The sequence below is a fragment of the Schistocerca serialis genome, chromosome 2 (genome assembly GCF_023864345.2).
Source record: "Schistocerca serialis cubense isolate TAMUIC-IGC-003099 chromosome 2, iqSchSeri2.2, whole genome shotgun sequence".
NCBI classification, from domain to species: Eukaryota; Metazoa; Arthropoda; class Insecta; order Orthoptera; family Acrididae; genus Schistocerca; species Schistocerca serialis.
In genome coordinates, this window is record NC_064639.1 from 53,200,074 (window position 1) to 53,224,680 (window position 24,607).

Sequence of the window (24,607 nt, forward strand, 5' to 3'; positions counted from 1 at the left end):
GGCGCGCTAATGATTATTATCACTGGATTTAAATTTTTGTCGTAGCTTGTTGGGGCTTCTCCTTATGTACCTATACTCTCCACTCGAGAACTAAACACAGAGTCCCTCTATTAATGGTGAAAAAAATTAATCGAATTTTTTTTTATCACTAGCTCTCCAGCTTCAAGCGTAGCATAATATATCTTAATAGGCGCTTACAACGGGCGCGCTAATGATTATTATCACTGGTTTTAAACTTTTGTCGTAGCTTGTTGGGGCTTCTCCTTATGTACCTATACTCTCCACTCGAGAACTAAAGACAGAGTCTCTCTATTAATGGAAAAAAAATTAATGGAATTTTTTTTTATCATTTGCTATCCAGCTTCCAGCGTAGCATAATATATCTTAATAGGCGCTTACAACGGGCGCGCTAATGATTATTATCACTGGTTTTAAACTTTTGTCGTAGCTTGTTGGGGCTTCTGCTTATGTACCTATACTCTCCACTTGGGAACTAAAGACAGAGTCTCTCTATTAATGGAAAAAAAAATTAATGGAATTTTTGTTTATCATTTGCTATCCAGCTTCCAGCGTAGCATAATATATCTTAATAGGCGCTTACAACGGGCGCGCTAATGATTATTATCACTGGTTTTAAACTTTTGTTGTAGCTTGTTGGCGCTTCTCCTTATGTACCTATACTCTCCACTCGAGAACTAAAGACAGAGTCTCTCCACTAATGGAATAAAAATTAATGGAATTTTTTTTTATCATTTGCTATCCAGCTTCCAGCGTAGCATAATATATCTTAATAGGCGCTTACAACGGGCGCGCTAATGATTATTATCACTGCTTTTAAATTTTTGTCGTAGCTTGTTGGGTCTTCTCCTTATGTACCTATACTCTCCACTCGAGAACTAAACACAGAGTCCCTCTATTAATGGTGAAAAAAATTAATCGAATTTTTTTTTATCACTAGCTCTCCAGCTTCCAGCGTAGCATAATATATCTTAACAGGCGCTTCCAACGGGCGCGCTAATGATTATTATCACTGGTTTTAAACTTTTGTCGTAGCTTGTTGGGGCTTCTCCTTATGTACCCATACTCTCCACTCGAGAACTAAAGACAGAGTCTCTCTATTAATGGAAAAAAAATTAATGGAATTTTCTTTTATCATTTGCTAGCCAGCTTCCAGTGTAGCATAGTATATCTTAATAGGCGCTTACAACGGTCGCGCTAATGATCATAATCACTTGTTTTAATCGTTTGTTTTAGCTTGTTGGGGCTTCTCCTTATGTACCTATACTCTCCACTTGAGAAGTAAACACAGAGTCTCTCTATTAATGGAAAAAAAATTAATGGAATTTTTTTTTATCATTAGCTATCCAGCTTCCAGCGTCGCATAATATATCTTAATAGGCGCTTACAACGGGCGCGCTAATGATTATTATCACTGGTTTTAAACTTTTGTCGTAGCTTGTTGGGGCTTCTACTTTTGTACCTATACTCTCCACTCGAGAACTAAAGACAGAGTCTCTCCATTAATGGAAAAAAAAATTAATGGAATTTTTGTTTATCATTTGCTATCCAGCTTCCAGCGGAGCATACTATATCTTAATAGGCGCTTACAACGGGCGCGCTAATGATTATTATCACTGATTTTAAACTTTTGTCGTAGCTTGTTGGGGTTTCTCCTTATGTACCTATACTCTCCACTCGAGAACTAAACACAGAGTCTCTCTATTAATGGAAAAAAAAAATTAATGGAATTTTCTTTTCACATTTGCTATCCAGCTTCCAGCGTAGCATAATATATCTTAACAGGCGCATACAACGGGCGCGCTAATGATCATTATCACTGGTTTTAATCGTTTGTTTTAGCTTGTTGGGGCTTCTCCTTATGTACCTATACTCTCCACTTGAGAACTAAACACAGAATCTCTCTATTAATGGAAAAAAAATAAATGGAATTTTTTTTTATCATTTGCTATGCAGCTTCCAGCGTAGCATAATATATCTTAATAGGCGCTTACAACGGGCGCGCTAATGATTATTATCACGGGTTTTAAACTTTTGTCGTAGTTTGTTGGGGTTTCTCCTTATGTACCTATACTCTCCACTCGAGAACTAAACACAGAGTCTCTCTATTAATGGAAAAAATAATTAATGGAATCTTTTTTTTTCATTTGCTATCCAGCTTCCAGCGTAGCATAATATATCTTAATAGGCGCTTACAACGGGCGCGCTAATGATTATTATCACTGGTTTTAAACTTTTGTCGTAGCTTGTTGGGGCTTCTCCTTAGGTACCTATACTCTCCACTCGAGAACTAAACACAGAGTCTCTCTATTAATGGAAAAAAAATTAATGGAATTTTTGTTTATCATTTGCTATCCAGCTTCCAGCGTAGCATAATATATCTTAATAGGCGCTTACAACGGGCGCGCTAATGATTATTATCACTGTTTTTAAACTTTTATCGTAGCTCGTTGGGGTTTCTCCTTATGTACCTATACTCTCCACTCGAGAACTAAACACAGAGTCTCTCTATTAATGGAAAAAAAAAATTAATGGAATTTTTTTTTCACATTTGCTATCCAGCTTCCAGCGTAGCATAATATATCTTAACAGGCGCATACAACGGGCGCGCTAATGATCATTATCACTGGTTTTAATCGTTTGTTTTAGCTTGTTGGGGCTTCTCCTTACGTACCTATACTCTCCACTTGAGAACTAAACACAGAATCTCTCTATTAATGGAAAAAAAATAAATGCAATTTTCTTTTATCATTTGCTATGCAGCTTCCAGCGTAGCATAATATATCTTAATAGGCGCTTACAACGGGCGCGCTAATGATTATTATCACTGATTTTAAACTTTTGTCGTAGCTTGTTGGGGTTTCTCCTTATGTACCTATACTCTCCACTCGAGAACTAAACACAGAGTCTCTCTATTAATGGAAAAAAAAATTAATGGAATTTTCTTTTCACATTTGCTATCCAGCTTCCAGCGTAGCATAATATATCTTAACAGGCGCATACAACGGGCGCGCTAATGATCATTATCACTGGTTTTAATCGTTTGTTTTAGCTTGTTGGGGCTTCTCCTTATGTACCTATACTCTCCACTTGAGAACTAAACACAGAATCTCTCTATTATGGAAAAAAAAGTAAATGGAATTTTTTTTTATCATTTGTTATGCAGCTTCCAGCGTAGCATAATATATCTTAATAGGCGCTTACAACGGGCGCGCTAATGATTATTATCACTGATTTTAAACTTTTGTCGTAGCTTGTTGGGGTTTCTCCTTATGTACCTATACTCTCCACTCGAGAACTAAACACAGAGTCTCTCTATTAATGGAAAAAAAAAATTAATGGAATTTTCTTTTATCATTAGCTAGCCAGCTTCCAGTGTAGCATAATATATCTTAACAGGCGCATACAACGGGCGCGCTAATGATCATTATCACTGGTTTTAATCGTTTGTTTTAGCTTGTTGGGGCTTCTCCTTATGTACCTATACTCTCCACTTGAGAACTAAACACAGAATCTCTCTATTAATGGAAAAAAAATAAATGGAATTTTTTTTTATCATTTGCTATGCAGCTTCCAGCGTAGCATAATATATCTTAATAGGCGCTTACAACGGGCGCGCTAATGATTATTATCACTGATTTTAAACTTTTGTCGTAGCTTGTTGGGGTTTTCCTTATGTACCTATACTCTCCACTCGAGAACTAAACACAGAGTCTCTCTATTAATGGAAAAAAAAATTAATGGAATTTTCTTTTCACATTTGCTATCCAGCTTCCAGCGTAGCATAATATATCTTAACAGGCGCATACAACGGGCGCGCTAATGATCATTATCACTGGTTTTAATCGTTTGTTTTAGCTTGTTGGGGCTTCTCCTTATGTACCTATACTCTCCACTTGAGAACTAAACACAGAATCTCTCTATTAATGGAAAAAAAATAAATGGAATTTTTTTTTATCATTTGCTATGCAGCTTCCAGCGTAGCATAATATATCTTAATAGGCGCTTACAACGGGCGCGCTAATGATTATTATCACTGATTTTAAACTTTTGTCGTAGCTTGTTGGGGTTTCTCCTTATGTACCTATACTCTCCACTCGAGAACTAAACACAGAGTCTCTCTATTAATGGAAAAAAAAAATTAATGGAATTTTCTTTTATCATTTGCTAGCCAGCTTCCAGTGTAGCATAATATATCTTAACAGGCGCATACAACGGGCGCGCTAATGATCATTATCACTGGTTTTAATCGTTTGTTTTAGCTTGTTGGGGCTTCTCCTTATGTACCTATACTCTCCACTTGAGAACTAAACACAGAATCTCTCTATTAATGGAAAAAAAATAAATGGAATTTTTTTTTATCATTTGCTATGCAGCTTCCAGCTTAGCATAATATATCTTAATAGGCGCTTACAACGGGCGCGCTAATGATTATTACCACGGGTTTTAAACTTTTGTCGTAGTTTGTTGGGGTTTCTCCTTATGTACCTATACTCTCCACTCGAGAACTAAACACAGAGTCTCTCTATTAATGGAAAAAATAATTAATGGAATCTTTTTTTTTCATTTGCTATCCAGCTTCCAGCGTAGCATAATATATCTTAATAGGCGCTATCAACGGGCGCGCTAATGATTATTATCACTGGTTTTAAACTTTTGTCGTAGCTTGTTGGGGCTTCTCCTTAGGTACCTATACTCTCCACTCGAGAACTAAAGACAGAGTCTCTCTATTAATAGAAAAAAAATTAATGGAATTTTTGTTTATCATTTGCTATCCAGCTTCCAGCGTAGCATAATATATCTTAATAGGCGCTTACAACGGGCGCGCTAATGATTATTATCACTGTTTTTAAACTTTTGTCGTAGCTTGTTGGGGTTTCTCCTTATGTACCTATACTCTCCACTCGAGAACTAAACACAGAGTCTCTCTATTAATGGAAAAAAAAATTAATGGAATTTTCTTTTCACATTTGCCATCCAGCTTCCAGCGTAGCATAATATATCTTAATAGGCGCTTACAACGGGCGCGCTAATGATCATTATCACTGGTTTTTATCGTTTGTTTTAGCTTGTTGGGGCTTCTCCTTATGTACCTATACTCTCCACTTGAGAACTAAACACAGAGTCTCTCTATTAATGGAAAAAAAATTAATGGAATTTTTCTTTATCATTTGCTATCCAGTTTCCAGCGTAGCATAATATATCTTAATAGGCGCTTTCAACGGGCGCGCTAATGATTATTATCACTGGTTTCAAACTTTTGTCGTAGCTTGTTGGGGCTTCTCCTTATGTACCCATACTCTCCACTCGAGAACTAAAGAGAGAGTCTCTCTATTAATGGAAAAAAAAATTAATGAAATTTTCTTTTATCATTTGCTATCCAGCTTCCAGCGTAGCATAATATATCTTAATAGGCGCTTACAACGGGCGCGCTAATCATTATTATCACTGGTTTTAATCGTTTGTTTTAGCTTGTTGGGCTTCTCCTTATGTACCTATACCCTCCACTTAAGAACTAAACACAGAGTCTCTCTATTAATTGAAAAAAATTAATGGAATTTTTTTTTATCATTTGCTATCCAGCTTCCAGCGTAGCATAATATATCTTAATAGGCGCTTACAACAGGCGCTCTAATGATTATTATCACTGGTTTTAAACTTATGTCGTAGCTTGTTGGGGCTTCTCCTTATGTACCTATACTCTCCACTCGAGAACTAAAGACAGATTCTCTCTATTAATGGAAAAAAAAATTAATGGAATTTTTGTTTATCATTTGCTATCCAGCTTCCAGCGTAGCATAATATATCTTAACAGGCGCTTACAACGGGCGCGCTAATGATTATTATCGCTGGTTTTAAACTTTTGTCGTAGCTTGTTGGGGCTTCTCCTTATGTATCCATACTCTCCAGTCGACAACTAAACACAGAGTCTCTCTATTAATGGAGAAAAAATTAATGGAATTTTCTTTTATCATTTGGTATCCAGCTTCCAGCGTAGCATAATATATCATAATAGGCGCTTACAACGGGCGCACTAATGATCATTATCACTGGTTTTAATCGTTTGTTTTACCTTGTTGGGGCCTCTCCTTATGTACCTATACTCTCCACTTGAGAACTAAACACAGAGTCTCTCTATTAATGGAAAAAAAATTAATGGAATTTTTTTTTATCATTTGCTATCCAGCTTCCAACGTAGCATAATATATCTTAATAGGCGCTTGCAACGGGCGCGCTAATGATTATTATCACTGGTTTTAAACTTTTTTCGTAGCTTGTTGGGGCTTCTCCTTATGTACCTATACTCTCCACTCGAGAACTAAAGACAGAGTCTCTCTATTAATGGAAAAAAAATTAATGGAATTTTCTTTTATCATTTGCTAGCCAGCTTCCAGTGTAGCATAATATATCTTAATAGGCGCTTACAACGGGCGCGCTAATGATCATAATCACTTGTTTTAATCGTTTGCTTTAGATTGTTGGGGCTTCTCCTTATGTACCTATACTCTCCACTTGAGAAGTAAACACAGAGTCTCTCTATTAATGGAAAAAAAAATTAATGGAATTTTTTTTTATCATTTGCTATCCAGCTTCCAGCGTAGCATAATATATCTTAATAGGCGCTTACAACGGGCGCGCTAATGATTATTATCACTGGTTTTAAACTTTTGTCGTAGCTTGTTGGGGCTTCTCCTTATGTACCTATACTCTCCACTCGAGAACTAAAGACAGAGTCCCTCCATTAATGGAAAAAAAAATTAATGGAATTTTTGTTTATCATTTGCTATCCAGCTTCCAGCGGAGCATAATATATCTTAATAGGCGCTTACAACGGGCGCGCTAATGATTATTATCACTGATTTTAAACTTTTGTCGTAGCTTGTTGGGGTTTCTCCTTATGTACCTATACTCTCCACTCGAGAACTAATCACAGAGTCTCTCTATTAATGGAAAAAAAAAATTAATGGAATTTTCTTTTCACATTTGCTATCCAGCTTCCAGCGTAGCATAATATATCTTAATAGGCGCTTACAACGGGCGCGCTAATGATCATTATCACTGGTTTTAATCGTTTGTTTTAGCTTGTTGGGGCTTCTCCTTATGTACCTATACTCTCCACTTGAGAACTAAACACAGAATCTCTCTACTAATGGAAAAAAAATAAATGGAATTTTTTTTTATCTTTTGCTATGCAGCTTCCAGCGTAGCATAATATATCTTAATAGGCGCTTACAACGGGCGCGCTAATGATTATTATCACGGGTTTTAAACTTTTGTCGTAGCTTGTTGGGGTTTCTCCTTATGTACCTATACTCTCCACTCGAGAACTAAACACAGAGTCTCTCTATTAATGGAAAAAAAAATTAATGGAATTTTTTTTTTCATTTGCTATCCAGCTTCCAGCGTAGCATAATATATCTTAATAGGCGCTTACAACGGGCGCGTTAATGATTATTATCACTGGTTTTAAACTTTTGTCGTAGCTTGTTGGGGCTTCTCCTTAGGTACCTATACTCTCCACTCGAGAACTAAAGACAGAGTCTCTCTATTAATGGAAAAAAAAATTAATGGAATTTTTGTTTATCATTTGCTATCCAGCTTCCAGCGTAGCATAATATATCTTAATAGGCGCTTACAACGGGCGCGCTAATGATTATTATCACTGTTTTTAAACTTTTGTCGTAGCTTGTTGGGGTTTCTCCTTATGTACCTATACTCTCCACTCGAGAACTAAACACAGAGTCTCTCTATTAATGGAAAAAAAATTAATGGAATTTTCTTTTCACATTTGCCATCCAGCTTCCAGCGTAGCATAATATATCTTAATAGGCGCTTACAACGGGCGCGCTAATGATCATGATCACTGGTTTTAATCGTTTTTTTTAGGTTGTTAGGGCTTCTCCTTATGTACCTATACTCTCCACTTGAGAACTAAACACAGAGTCTCTCTATTAATGGAAAAAAAAATTAATGGAATTTTTTTTTACCACTAGCTCTCCAGCTTCCAGCGTAGCATAATATATCTTAATAGGCGCTTACAACGGGCGCGCCAATGATTATTATCACTGGTTTTAAACTTTTGTCGTAGCTTGTTGGGGCTTCTCCTTATGTACCCATACTCTCCACTCGAGAACTAAAGACAGAGTCTCTCTATTAATGGAAAAAAAAATTAATGGAATTTTCTTTTATCATTTGCGATCCAGATTCCAGCGTAGCATAATATATCTTAATAGGCGCTTACAACGGACGCGCTAATGATCATTATCACTGGTTTTAATCGTTTGTTTTAGCTTGTTGGGGCTTCTCCTTATGTACCTATACTCTCCACTTGAGAACTAAACAAAGAGTCTTTCTATTAATGGAAAAAAAGTTAATGGAATTTTTTTTTATCATTTGCTATCCAGCTTCCAGCGTAGCATAATATATCTTAATAGGCGCTTACAACGGGCGCGCTAATGATTATTATCACTGGTTTTAAACTTTTGTCGTAGCTTGTTGGGGTTTCTCCTTATGTACCTATAGTCTCCACTCGGGAACTAAACACAGAGTCCCTCTATTAATGGAAAAAAAAATTAGTGGAATTTTTGTTTATCATTTGCTATCCAGCTTCCAGCGTAGCATAATATATCTTAATAGGCGCTTACAACGGGCGCGCTGATGATTATTATCACTGGTTTTAAACTTTTGTCGTAGCTTGTTGGGGTTTTTCCTTATGTACCTATACTCTCCACTCGAGATCTAAAGACAGAGTCCCTCTATTAATAGAAAAAAAAATTAATGGAATTTTTGTTTATCATTTGCTATCCAGCTTCCAGCGTAGCATAATATTTCTTAATAGGTGCTTACAACGGGCGCGCTAATGATTATTATCACTGGTCTTAAACTTTTGTCGTAGCTTGTTGGGGCTTCTCCTTATGTACCTATACTCTCCACTCGAGAACTAAACACAGAGTCCCTCTATTAATGGTAAAAAAAAATTAATGGAATTTTTTTTTGCCACTAGCTCTCCAGCTTCCAGCGTAGCATAATATATCTTAATAGGCGCTTACAACAGGCGCGCCAATGATTATTATCACTGGTTTTAATCTTTTGTCGTAGCTTGTTGGGGCTTCTCCTTATGTACCCATACTCTCCACTCGAGAACTAAAGACAGAGTCTCTCTATTAATGGAAAAAAAAATTAATGGAATTTTCTTTTATCATTTGCGATCCAGATTCCAGCGTAGCATAATATATCTTAATAGGCCCTTACAACGGGCGCGCTAATGATCATTATCACTGGTTTTAATCGTTTGTTTTAGCTTGTTGGGGCTTCTCCTTATGTACCTATACTCTCCACTTGAGAACTAAACACAGAGTCTCTCTATTAATGGAAAAAAAAGTTAATGGAATTTTTGTTTATCATTTGCTATCCAGCTTCCAGCGTAGCATAATATATCTTAATAGGCGCTTACAACGGGCGCGCTAATGATTATTATCACTGGTTTTAAACTTTTGTCGTAGCTTGTATGGGCTTCTCCATATGTACCTATACTCTCCACTCGAGAACTAAACACAGAGTCCCTCTATTAATGGAAAAAAAAATTAATGGCATTTTTGTTTATCATTTGCTGTCCAGCTTCCAGCGTAGCATAATCTATCTTAATAGGCGCTTACAACGGGCGCGCTAATGATTATTATCACTGGTTTTAAACTTTTGTCGTAGCTTGTTGGGGTTTCTCCTTATGTACCTATACTCTCCACTCGAGAACTAAACACAGAGTCTCTCTATTAATGGAAAAAAAAATTTATGGAATTTTTTTTTATCACCTGCTATCCAGCTTCCAGCGTAGCATAATATATCTTAATAGGCGCTTACAACGGGCGCGCTAATGATTATTATCACTGGTTTTCAACTTTTGTCGTAGCTTGTTGGGGCTTCTCCTTATGTACCCATACTCTCCACTCGAGAACTAAAGACAGAGTCTCTCTATTAATGGAAAAAAAATTAATTGAATTTTCTTTTATCATTTGCTATCCAGCTTCCAGCGTAGCATAATATATCTTAATAAGCACTTACAACGGGCGCGCTAATGATCATTATCACTGGTTTTAATCGTTTGTTTTAGCTTGTTGGGGCTTCTCCTTATGTACCTATACTCTCCACTTGAGAACTAAACACAGAGTCTCTCTATTAATAAAAAAAAAAGTTAATGGAATTTTTTTTATCATTTGCTATCCAGCTTCCAGCGTAGTATAATATATCTTAATAGGCGCTTACAACGGGCGCGCTACTGATTACTATCACTGGTTTTAAACTTTTGTCGTAGCTTGTTGGGGCTTCTCCTTATGTACCTATAATCTCCACTCGAGAACTAAACACAGAGTACCTCTATTAATGGAAAAAAAATTAATGGAATTTTTGTTTATCATTTGCTATCCAGCTTCCAGCGTAGCATAATATATCTTAATAGGCGCTTACAACGGACGCGCTAATGATTATTATCACTGGTTTAAAACTTTTGTCGTAGCTTGTTGGGGTTCTCCTTATGTAACTATACTCAGCACTCGGGAACTAAACACAGAGTCCCTCTATTAATGGAAAAAAAAATTAATGGAATTTTTGTTTATCATTTGCTATCCAGCTTCCAGCGTAGCTTAATATATCTTAATAGGCGCTTACAACGGGCGCGCTAATGATTATTATCACTGTTTTTAAACTTTTGTCGTAGCTTGTTGGGGTTTCTCCTTATGTACCTATACTCTCCACTCGAGAACTAAAGACAGAGTCCCTCTATTAATGGAAAAAAAATTAATGGAATTTTTGTTTATCATTTGCTATCCAGCTTCCAGCGTAGCATAATATATCTTAATAGGTGCTTACAACGGGCGCGCTAATGATTATAATCACTGGTTTTAAACTTTTGTCGTAGCTTGTTGGGGCTTCTCCTTATGTACCTATACTCTCCACTCGAGAACTAAACACAGAGTCCCTCTATTAATGGAAAAAAAATTAACGGAATTTTTGTTTATCATTTGCTATCCAGCTTCCAGCATAGCATAATATATCTTAATAGGCGCTTACAACGGGCGCGCTAATGATTATTATCACTGGTTTTAAACTTTTGTCATAGCTTGTTGGGGCTTCTCCTTATGTATCTATACTCTCCACTCGAGAACTAAACACAGAGTCCCTCTATTAATGGAAAAAAAATTAATGGAATTTTTGTTTATCATTTGCTATCCTGCCTCCGGCGTAGCATAATATATCTTAATAGGCGCTTACAACGGGCGAGCTAATGATTATTATCACTAGTTTTAAACTTTTTTCGTAGCTTCGTGGGGCTTCTCCTTATGTACCTATACTCTCCACTCGAGAACTAAACACAGAGTCTCTCTATAAATGGAAAAAAAAATTAATGGAATTTTTTTTTATCACTTGCTATCCAGCTTCCAGCGTAGCATAATATATCTTACTAGGCACTTACAACGGGCGCGCTAATGATTATTATCACTGGTTTTAAACTTTTGTCGTAGCTAGTTGGGGCTTCTCCTTAGGTACCTATACTCTCCACTCGAGAACTAAACACAGAGTCCCTCTATTAATGGAAAAGAAAATTAATGGAATTTTTGTTTATCATTTGCTATCCAGCTTCCAGCGTAGCATAATATATCTTAATAGGCGCTTACAACGGGCGCGCTAATGATTATTATCACTGGTTTTAAACTTTTGTCGTAGCTTGTTGGGGCTTCTCCTAATGTACCTATACTCTCCACTCGAGAACTAAACACAGAGTCTCTCTATTAATGGAAAACAAATTAATGGAATTTTTTTTATCACTTGCTATCCAGCTTCCAGTGTAGCATAATATATCTTAATAGGCGCTTACAACGGGCGCGCTAATGATTATTATCACTGGTTTTAAACTTTTGTCGTAAGTTGTTGGGGCTTCTCCTTATGTACCTATACTCTCCACTCGAGAACTAAACACAGAATCTCTCTATCAATGGAAAAAAAAATTAATCGAATTTTTTTTTATCACTTGCTATCCAGCTTCCAACGTAGCATAATATATCTTAATAGGCGCTTACAACGGGCACACTAATGATTATTATCACTGGTTTTAAACTTTTGTCGTAGCTTGTTGGGGCTTCTCCTTATGTACCTATACTCTCCACTCGAGAACTAAACACAGAGTCCCTCTATTAATGGAAAAAAAAATTAATGGAATTTTTGTTTATCATTTGCTATCCAGCTTCCAGCGTAGCATAATATATCTTAATAGGCGCTTACAACGGGCGCGCTAATGATTATTATCACTGGTTTTAAACTTTTGTCGTAGCTTGTTGGGGTTTCTCCTTATGTACCTATACTCTCCACTCGAGAACTAAACACAGAGTCCCTCTATTAATGGAAAAAAAATTAATGGAATTTTTGTTTATCATTTGCTATCCAGCTTCCAGCGTAGCATAATATATCTTAATAGGCGCTTGCAACGGGCGCGCTAATGATTATTATCACTGGTTTTAAACTTTTGTCGTAGCTTGTTGGGGTTTCTCCTGATGTACCTATACTCTCCACTCGAGAACTAAACACAGAGTCCCTCTATTAATGGAAAAAAAAATTACTGGAATTTTTGTTTATCATTTGTTATCCAGCTTATAGCGTAGCATAATATATCTTAATAGGGGCTTACAAAGGGCGCGCTAATGATTATTATCACTGGTTTTAAGCTTTTGTCGTAGCTTGTTGGGGATTCTCCTTACGTACCCATACTCTCCACTCGAGAACTAAACACAGAGTCCCTCTATTAATGGAAAAAAAAATAAATGGAATTTTTGTTTATCATTTGCTATCCAGCTTCCAGCATAGCATATGATATCTTAATAGGCGCTTACAACGGGCGCGCTAATGATTATTATCACTGGTTTTAATCTTTTGTCGTTGCTTGTTGGGGTTTCTCCTTATGTACCTATACTCTACACTCGAGAACTAAGCACAGAGTCCCTCTATTAATGGAAAAAAAAATTAATGGAATTTTTGTTTGTCATTTGCTATCCAGCTTCCAGCGTAGCATAATATATCTTAATAGGCGCTTACAACGGGCGAGCTAATGATTATTATCACTGGTTTTAAACTTTTTTCGTAGCTTCGTGGGGCTTCTCCTTATGTACCTATACTCTCCACTCGAGAACTAAACACAGAGTCTCTCTATAAATGGAAAAAAAAATTAATGGAATTTTTTTTTATCACTTGCTATCCAGCTTCCAGCGTAGCATAATATATCTTACTAGGCACTTACAACGGGCGCGCTAATGATTATTATCACTGGTTTTAAACTTTTGTCGTAGCTAGTTGGGGCTTCTCCTTAGGTACCTATACTCTCCACTCGAGAACTAAACACAGAGTCCCTCTATTAATGGAAAAGAAAATTAATGGAATTTTTGTTTATCATTTGCTATCCAGCTTCCAGCGTAGCATAATATATCTTAATAGGCGCTTACAACGGGCGCGCTAATGATTATTATCACTGGTTTTAAACTTTTGTCGTAGCTTGTTGGGGCTTCTCCTAATGTACCTATACTCTCCACTCGAGAACTAAACACAGAGTCTCTCTATTAATGGAAAAAAAATTAATGGAATTTTTTTTATCACTTGCTATCCAGCTTCCAGTGTAGCATAATATATCTTAATAGGCGCTTACAACGGGCGCGCTAATGATTATTATCACTGGTTTTAAACTTTTGTCGTAAGTTGTTGGGGCTTCTCCTTATGTACCTATACTCTCCACTCGAGAACTAAACACAGAATCTCTCTATCAATGGAAAAAAAAATTAATCGAATTTTTTTTTATCACTTGCTATCCAGCTTCCAGCGTAGCACAATATATCTTAATAGGCGCTTACAACGGGCACACTAATGATTATTATCACTGGTTTTAAACTTTTGTCGTAGCTTGTTGGGGCTTCTCCTTATGTACCTATACTCTCCACTCGAGAACTAAACACAGAGTCCCTCTATTAATGGAAAAAAAAATTAATGGAATTTTTGTTTATCATTTGCTATCCAGCTTCCAGCGTAGCATAATATATCTTAATAGGCGCTTACAACGGGCGCGCTAATGATTATTATCACTGGTTTTAAACTTTTGTCGTAGCTTGTTGGGGTTTCTCCTTATGTACCTATACTCTCCACTCGAGAACTAAACACAGAGTCCCTCTATTAATGGAAAAAAAAATTAATGGAATTTTTGTTTATCATTTGCTATCCAGCTTCCAGCGTAGCATAATATATCTTAATAGGCGCTTACAACGGGCGCGCTAATGATTATTATCACTGGTTTTAAACTTTTGTCGTATCTTGTTGGGGCTTCTCCTTATGTACCTATACTCTCCACTCGAGAACTAAACACAGAGTCCCTCTATTAATGGAAAAAAAATTAATGGAATTTTTGTTTATCATTTGCTATCCAGCTTCCAGCGTAGCATAATATATCTTAATAGGAGCTTACAACGGGCGCGCTAATGATTATTATCACTGGTTTTAAACTTTTGTCGTAGCTTGTTGGGGTTTCTCCTGATGTACCTATACTCTCCACTCGAGAACTAAACACAGAGTCCCTCTATTAATGGAAAAAAAAATTACTGGAATTTTTGTTTATCATTTGTTATCCAGCTTATAGCGTAGCATAATATATCTTAATAGGGGCTTACAAAGGGCGCGCTAATGATTATTATCACTGGTTTTAAGCTTTTGTCGTAGCTTGTCGGGGATTCTCCTTATGTACCCATACTCTCCACTCGAGAACTAAACACAGAGTCCCTCTATTAATGGAAAAAAAAATTAATGGAATTTTTGTTTATCATTTGCTATCCAGCTTCCAGCATAGCATATTATATCTTAATAGGCGCTTACAACGGGCGCGCTAATGATTATTATCACTGGTTTTAAACTTTTGTCGTAGCTTGTTGGGGCTTCTCCTTTTGTATCTATACTCTCCACTCGAGAACTAAACACAGAGTCCCTCTATTAATGGAAAAAAAATTAATGGAATTTTTGTTTATCATTTGCTATCCAGCTTCGAGCGTAGCATAATATATCTTAATAGGCGCTTACAACGGGCGCGCTAATGATTATTATCACTGGTTTTAAACTTTTTTCGTAGCATGTTGGGGCTTCTCCTTATGTAACTATACTCTCCACTCGAGAACTAAACACAGAGTCCCTCTATTAATGGAAAAAAAAATTAATGGAATTTTTGTTTATCATTTGCTATCCAGCTTCCAGCGTAGCATAATATATCTTAATAGGCGCTCACAACGGCCGCGCTAATGATTATTATCACTGGTTTTAAACTTTTGTCGTAGCTTGTTGGGGCTTCTCCTTATGTACCTATACTCTCCACTTGAGAACTAAACACAGTCCCTCTATTAATGGAAAAAAAATTAATGGAATTTTTTTTTATCACTTGCTATCCAGCTTCCAGCGTAGCATAATATATCTTAATAGGCGCTTACAACGGGCGCGCTAATGATTATTATCACTGGTTTTAAACTTTTGTCGTAGCTTGTTGGGGCTTCTCCTTATCTACCTATACTCTCCACTCGAGAACTAAAGACAGAGTCTCTCCATTAATGGAATAAAAATTAATGGAATTTTTTTTTTATCATTTGCTATCCAGCTTCCAGCGTAGCATAATATATCTTAATAGGCGCTTACAACGGGCGCACTAATGATTGTTATCACTGGTTATAAACTTTTGTCGTAGCTTGTTGGGGCTTCTCCTTATGTACCCACACTCTCCACTCGAGAACTAAAGACAGAGTCTCTCTATTAATGGAAAAAAAAATTAATGGAATTTTTTTTATCATTTGCTATCGAGCCTCCAGCGTAGCATAATATATCTTAATAGGCGCTTACAACGGGTGCGCTAATGATTATTATCACTGGTTTTAAACTTTTGTCGTAGCTTGTTGGGGCTTCTCCTTATGTACCTATACTCTCCACTCGAGAACTAAAGACAGAGTCTCTCCATTAATGGAATAAAAATTAATGGAATTTTTTTTTTTATCATTTGCTATTCAGCTTCCAGCGTAGCATAATATATCTTAATAGGCGCTTACGATGGGCGCACTAATGAATAGTATCACTGGTTTTAAACTTTTGTCGTAGCTTGTTGGGGCTTCTCCTTATGTACCTATACTCTCCACTCGAGAACTATAGACAGAGTCTCTCCATTAATGGAATAAAAATTAATGGAATTTTTTTTTTATCATTTGCTATCCAGCTTCCAGCGTAGCATAATATATCTTAATAGGCGCTTACAACGGGCGCGCTAATGATTACTATCACTGGTTTTAAACTTTTGTAGTAGCTTGTTGGGGCTTCTCCTTATGTACCTATACTCTCCACTCGAGAACTAAAAACAGAGTCTCTCTATTAATGAAAAAAAAAATTAATGGAATTTTTTTTTATCATTTGCTATCCAGCTTCCAACGTAGCATAATATATCTTAATAGGCGCTTAAAACGGGCGCGCTAATGATTATTATCACTGGTTTTAAACTTTTGTCGCAGCTTGTTTTGGCTTCTCCTTATGTACCTATACTCTCCACTCGAAAACTAAAGACAGAGTCTCTCTATTAATGGAATAAAAATTAGTGGATTTTTTTTTATCATTTGCTATCCAGACTCCAGCGTAGCATAATATAACTTAATAGGCGCCTACAACGGGTGCGCTAATGATTATTATCACTTATTTTAAACTTTTGCCGTAGCTTGTTGAGGCTTCTCCTTATGTAACTATACTCTCTACTCGAGAACTAAAGGCAGAGTCTCTCTATTAATGGAAAAAAAAATTAATGGAATTTTTTTTTTATCATTTGATATCCAGCTTCCAGCGTAGCATAATATATCTTAATAGGCGCTTACAACGGGCGCACTAACGATTGTTATCACTGGTTATAAACTTTTGTCGTAGCTTGTTGGGGCTTCTCCTTATGTACCCACACTCTCCACTCGAGAACTAAAGACAGAGTCCCTCTATTAATGGAAAAAAAAATTAATGGATTTTTTTTATCATTTGCTATCGAGCCTCCAGCGTAGCATAATATATCTTAATAGGCGCTTACAACGGGTGCGCTAATGATTATTATCATTGGTTTTAAACTTTTGTCGTAGCTTGTTGGGGCTTCTCCTTATGTACCTATACTCTCCACTCAAGAACTAAACACAGAGTCTCCCTATTAATGGAAAAAAAATTAATGGAATTTTTTTTTATCACTTGCCTTCCAGCTTCCAGCGTAGCATTATATATCTTAATAGGCGCTTACAACGGGCGCGCTAATGATTATTATCACTGGATTTAAGCTTTTGTCGTAGCTTGTTGGGGCTTCTCCTTATGTACCTGTACTGTCCACTCGAGAACTAAAGACAGAGTCTCCCTTATAATGGAAAAAAAAATTAATGGAATTTTCTTTTATCATTTGCTATCCAGCTTCCAGCGTAGCATAATATATCTTAATAGGCGCTTACAACGGGTGCGCTAATGATTATTATCACTGGTTTTAAACTTTTGTCGTAGCTTGTTGGGGCTTCTCCTTATGTACCTATACTCTCCACTCGAGAACTAAAGACAGAGTCTCTCTATTAATGAAAAAAAAATTAATGGAATTTTTTTTTTATCATTTGCTATCCAGCTTCCAACGTAGCATAATATATCTTAATAGGCGCTTAAAACGGGCGCGTTAATGATTATTATCACTGGTTTTAAACTTTTGTCGTAGCTTGTTTGGGCTTCTCCTTATGTACCTATACTCTCAACTCGAGAACTAAAGACAGAGTCTCTCTATTAATGGAATAAAAATTAGTGGATTTTTTTTTATCATTTGCTATCCAGACTCCAGCGTAGCATAATATATCTTAATAGGCGCCTACAACAGGTGCCCTAATGATTTTTATCACTTATTTTAAACTTTTGCCGTAGCTTGTTGAGGCTTCTCCTTATGTAACTATACTCTCTACTCGAGAACTAAAGACAGAGTCTCTCTATTAATGGAAAAAAAAAATTAATAGAATTTTTTTCTATCATTTGCTACCCAGCTTCCAGCGTAGCATAATATATCTTCATAGGCGCTTACAGCGGGCGCGCTATAGATTATTATCACTGGTTTTAAACTTTTGTCGTAGCTTGTTGGGACTTCTCCTTATGTACCTATACTCTCCACTCGAGAACTAAAGACAGAGTCTCTCTATTAATGGAAAAAAAAATTAATGGAATTTTCCTTTATCATTTGCTATCCAGCTTCCAGCGTAGCATAATATATCTTAATAGGCGCTTACAACGGTCGCGCTTATGATTATTATCACTGGTTTTAAACTTTTGTCGCAGCTTGTTTGGGCTTCTCCTTATGTACCTATACTCTCCACTCGAGAACTAAAGACAGAGTCTCTCCATTAATGGAATAAAAATTAATGGAATTTTTTTTTTATCATTTGCTATCCAGCTTCCAGCGTAGCATAATATATCTTAATAGGCGCTTACAACGGGCGCGCTAATGACTATTATCACTGGTTTGAAACTTTTGTCAAAGCTTGTTGGGGCTCCTCCTTATGTACCTATACTCTCCACTCGAGAACTAAACACAGAGTCCCTCTATTAATGGAAAAAAAAATTAATGGAATTTTTGTTTATCATTTGCTATCCTGCCTCCGGCGTAGCAAAATATATCTTAATAGGCGCTTACAACGGGCGAGCTAATGATTATTGTCACTGGTTTTAAACTTTTGCCGTAGCTTGTTGGGGCTTCTCCTTATGTACCTATACTCTCCACTCGAGAACTAAACGCAGAGTCTCACTATTAATGGAAAAAAAAATTAATGGAATTTTCTTTTATCATTTGCTATCCAGCTTCCAGCATAGCATAATATATTTTAATAGGCGTTTACAACGGGCGCGCTAATGATTATTATCACTGGATTTAAACTTTTGTCGTAATTTGTTGGGGCTTCTCCTTATGTACCTATACTCTCCAGTCGAGAACTAAAGACAGAGTCTCTCCATTAATGGAATAAAAACTAATGGAATTCTTTTTTTATCATTTGCTATCCAGCTTCCAGCGTAGCATAATATATCTTAATAGGCGCTTACAACGGGCTCGCTAATGATTATTATCACTGGTTTTAAATTTTTGTCGTAGCTTGTTGGGTCTTCTCCTTGTGTACCTATACTCTCCACTCGAGAACTAAACACAGAGTCCCTCTATTAATGGTAAAAAAAATTAATGGAATTTTTTTTTACCACTAGCTCTCCAGCTTCCAGCGTAGCATAATATATCTTAATAGGCGCTTACAACAGGCGCGCCAATGATTATTATCACTGGCTTTAATCTTTTGTCGTAGCTTGTTGGGGCTTCTCCTTATGTACCCATACTCTCCACTCGACAACTAAAGACAGAGTCTCTCTATTAATGGAAAAAAAAATTAATGGAATTTTCTTTTATCATTTGCAATCCAGATTCCAGCGTAGCATAATATATCTTAATAGGCCCTTACAACGGGCGCGCTAATGATCATTAACACTGGTTTTAATCGTTTGTTTTAACTTGTTGGGGCTTCTCCTTATGTACCTATACTCTCCACTTGAGAACTAAACACAGAGTCTCTCTATTAATGGAAAAAAAAGTTAATGGAATTTTTTTTTTCATTTGCTATCCAGCTTCCAGCGTAGCATAATATATCTTAATAGGCGCTTACAACGGTCGCGCTAATGATTATTATCACTGGTTTTCAACTTTTGTCGTAGCTTGTTGGGGCTTCTCCTTATGTACCCATACTCTCCACTCGAGAACTAAAGAAAAGAGTCTCTCTATTAATGGAAAAAAAATTAGTGGAATTTTCTTTTATCATTTGCTATCCAGCTTCCAGCATAGCATAATATATCTTAATAGGCGCTTACAACGGGCGCGCTAATGATTATTATCACTGGTTTTAAACTTTTGTCATAGCTTGTTGGGGCTTCTCCTTATGTATCTATACTCTCCACTCGAGAACTAAACACAGAGTCCCTCTATTAATGGAAAAAAAAATTAATGGAATTTTTGTTTATCATTTGCTATCCTGCCTCCGGCGTAGCATAATATATCTTAATAGGCGCTTACAACGGGCGAGCTAATGATTATTATCACTGGTTTTAAACTTTTGTCGTAGCTTGTTGGGGCTTCTCCTTATGTACCTATACTCTCCACTCGAGAACTAAACACAGAGTCTCTCTATAAATGGAGAAAAAAATTAATGGAATTTTTTTTTATCACTTGCTATCCAGCTTCCAGCGTAGCATAATATATCTTAATAGGCACTTACAATGGGCGCGGCAATGATTACTATCACTGGTTTTAAACTTTTGTCGTAGCTTGTTGGGGCTTCTCCTTAGGTACCTATACTCTCCACTCGAGAACTAAACACAGAGTCCCTCTATTAATGGAAAAGAAAATTAATGGAATTTTTGTTTATCATTTGCTATCCAGCTTCCAGCGTAGCATAATATATCTTAATAGGCGCTTACAACGGGCGCGCTAGTGATTATTATCACTGGTTTTAAACTTTTGTCGTAGCTTGTTGGGGCTTCTCCTAATGTACCTATACTCTCCACTCGAGAACTAAACACAGAGTCTCTCTATTAATGGAAAAAAAAAATAATGGAATTTTTTTTATCACTTGCTATCCAGCTTCCAGTGTAGCATAATATATCTTAATAGGCGCTTACAACGGGCGCGCTAATGATTATTATCACTGGTTTTAAACTTTTGTCGTAGCTTGTTGGGGTTTCTCGTGATGTACCTATACTCTCCACTCGAGAACTAAACACAGAGTCCCTCTATTAATGGAAACAAAAATTAATGGAATTTTTGTTTATCATTTGCTATCCATCTCCCAGCGTAGCATAATATATCTTAATATTCGCTTACAACGGGCGCGCTAATGATTATTATCACTGGTTTTAAACTTTTGTCGTAGCTTGTTGGGGCTTCTCCTTATGTATCTATACTCTCCACTCGAGGACTAAACACAGAGTCCCTCTATTAATGGAAAAAAAAATTAATGGAATTTTTGTTTATCATTTGCTATCCAGCTTCCAGCGTAGCATAATATATCTTAATAGGCGCTTACAACGGGCGCGCTAATGATTATTATCACTGGTTTTAAACTTTTGTCGTAGCATGTTGGGGCTTCTCCTTATGTACCTATACTCTCCACTCGAGAACTAATCACAGAGTCCCTCTATTAATGGAAAAAAAAATTAACGGAATTTTTGTTTATCATTTGCTATCCAGCTTCCAGCGTAGCATAATATATCTTAATAGGCGCTTACAATGGGCGCGCTAATTATTATTATCACTGGTTTTAAACTTTTGTCGTAGCTTGTTGGGGCTTCTCCTTATGTACCTATACTCTCCACTCGAGAACTAAACACAGAGTCCCTCTATTAATGAAAAAAAGATTAATGGAATTTTTGTTTATCATTTGCTATCCAGCTTCCAGCGTAGCATAATATATCTTAATAGGCGCTTACAACGGGCGCGCTAATGATTATTATCACTGGTTTTAAACTTTTGTCGTAGCTTGTTGGGGCTTCTCCTTATGTACCTATACTCTCCACTCGAGAACTAAACACAGAGTCCCTCTATTAATGGAAAAAAAAATTAATGGAATTTTTGTTTATCATTTGCTATCCAGCTCCTAGCGTAGCATAATATATCTTAATAGGCGCTTACAACGGGCGCGCTAATGATTATTATCACTGGTTTTAAACTTTTGTCGTAGCTTGTAGGGGTTTCTCCTTATGTACCTATACTCTCCACTCGAGAACTAAGCACAGAGTCCCTCTATTAATGGAAAGAAAAATTAATGGAATTTTTGTTTATCATTTGCTATCCAGCTTCCAGTGTAGCATAATATATCTTAATAGGCGCTTACAACGGGCGCGCTAATGATTATTATCACTGGTTTTAAACTTTTGTCGTACCTTGTTGGGGCTTCTCCTTATGTACCTATAGTCTCCACTCGAGAACTAAACACAGAGTCCCTCTATTAATGGAAAAAAAAATTAATGGAATTTTTGCTTATCATTTGCTATCCAGCTTCCAGCGTAGCATAATATATCTTAATAGGCGCTTCCAACGGGCGCGCTAAAGATTATTATCACTGGTTTTAAACTTTTGTCGTAGCTTGTTGGGGCTTCTCCTTATGTACCTATACCCTCCACTCGAGAACTAAACACAGAGTCCCTCTATTAATGGAAAAAAAATTAATGGAATTTTTGTTTATCATTTGCTATCCAGCTTCCAGCGTAGCATAATATAACTTAATAGGCGCTTACAACGGGCGCGCTAATGATTATTATCACTGGTTTTAAACGTTTGTCGTAGCTTGATGGGGCTTCTCCTTATGTACCTACACTCTCCACTCGAGAACTAAACACCGAGTCCCTCTATTAATGGAAAAAAAATTTAATGGAATTTTTGTTTATCATTTGCTATCCAGCTTCCAGCGTAGCATAATATATCTTAATAGGCGCTTACAACGGGCGCGCTAATGATTATTATCACTGGTTTTATACTTTTGTTGTAGCTTGTTGGCGCTTCTCCTTATGTACCTATACTCTCCACTCGAGAACTAATCACAGAGTCCCTCTATTAATGGAAAAAAAAATTAATGGAATTTTTGTTTATCAATTGCTATCCAGCTTACAGCGTAGCATAATATATCTTAATAGGCGCTTACAACGGGCGCGCTAATGATTATTATCACTGGTTCTATACTATTGTCGTAGCTTGTTGGGGTTTCTCCTTATGTACCTATTCTCTCCACTCGAGAACTAAACACAGAGTCCCTCTATTAATGGAAAAAAAAATTAATGGAATTTTTGTTTATCATTTGCTATCCAGCTTCCAGCGTAGCATAATATATCTTAATAGGCGCTTACAACGGGCGCGCTAATGATTATTATCACTGGTTTTAACTTTTGTTGCAGCTTGTTGGGGCTTCTCCTTATGTACCTATACTCTCCACTCGAGAGCTAAACACAGAGTCCCTCTATTAATGGAAAAAAAAATTAATGGAATTTTTGTTTATCTTTTGCTATCCAGCTTCCAGCGTAGCATAATATATCTTAATAGGCGCTTACAACGGGCGCGCTAATGATTATTATCACTGGTTTTAAACTTTTGTCGTAGCTTGTTATGGCTTCTCCTTATGTACCTATACTCTCCACTCGAGAACTAAACACAGAGTCCCTCTATTAATGGAAAAAAAAGTTAATGGAATTTTTGTTTACCATTTGCTATCCAGCTTCCAGCGTAGCATAATATATCTTAATAGGCGCTTAAAACGGGCGCGTTAATGATTATTATCACTGGTTTTAAACCTTTTTTCATAGCTTGTTGGGGCTTCTCCTTATGTACCTATACTGTCCACTCGAGAACTAAAGACAGAATCTCCCTTATAATGGAAAAAAATAATGGAATTTTCTTTTATCATTTGCTATCCAGCTTCCAGCGTAGCATAATATATCTTAATAGGCGCTTACAATGGCCGCGCTAATGATTATTATCACTGGTTTTTAACTTTTGTCGTAGCTTGTTGGGGCTTCTCCTTATGTACCTATACTCTCCACTCGAGAACTAAAGACAGAGTCTCTCTATTAATGAAAAAAAAAATTAATGGAATTTTTTTTTTATCATTTGCTATCCAGCTTCCAACGTAGCATAATATATCTTAATAGGCGCTTAAAACGGGCGCGTTAATGATTATTATCACTGGTTTTAAACTTTTGTCGTAGCTTGGTTGGGCTTCACCTTATGTACCTATACTCTCAACTCGAGAACTAAAGACAGAGTCTCTCTATTAATGGAATAAAAATTAGTGGATTTTTTTTTATCATTTGCTATCCAGACTCCAGCGTAGCATAATATATCTTAATAGGCGCCTACAACGGGTGCACTAATGATTATTATCACTTATTTTAAACTTTTGCGTAGCTTGTTGAGGCTTCTCCTTATGTAACTATACTCTCTACTCGAGAACTAAAGACAGAGTCTCTCTATTAATGGAAAAAAAAATTAATGGAATTTTTTTCTATCATTTGCTACCCAGCTTCCAGCGTAGCATAATATATCTTCATAGGCGCTTACAGCGGGCGCGCTATAGATTATTGTCACTGGTTTTAAACTTTTGTCGTAGCTTGTTGGGACTTCTCCTTATGTACCTATACTCTCCACTCGAGAACTAAAGACAGAGTCTCTCCACTAATGGAATAAAAATTAATGGAATTTTTTTTTATCATTTGCTATGCAGCTTCCAGCGTAGCATAATATATCTTCATAGGCGCTTACAACGGGCGCGCTAATGATTATTATCACCGGTTTTAACTTTTGTCGTAGCTTGTTGGGTCTTCTCCTTATCTACCTATACTCTCCACTCGAGAACTAAAGACAGAGTCTCTCCATTAATGGAATAAAAATTAATGGAATTTTTTTTTAATCATTTGCTATCCAGCTTCCAGGGTAGCATAATATATCTTAATAGGCGCTTACAACGGGCGCGCTAATGAT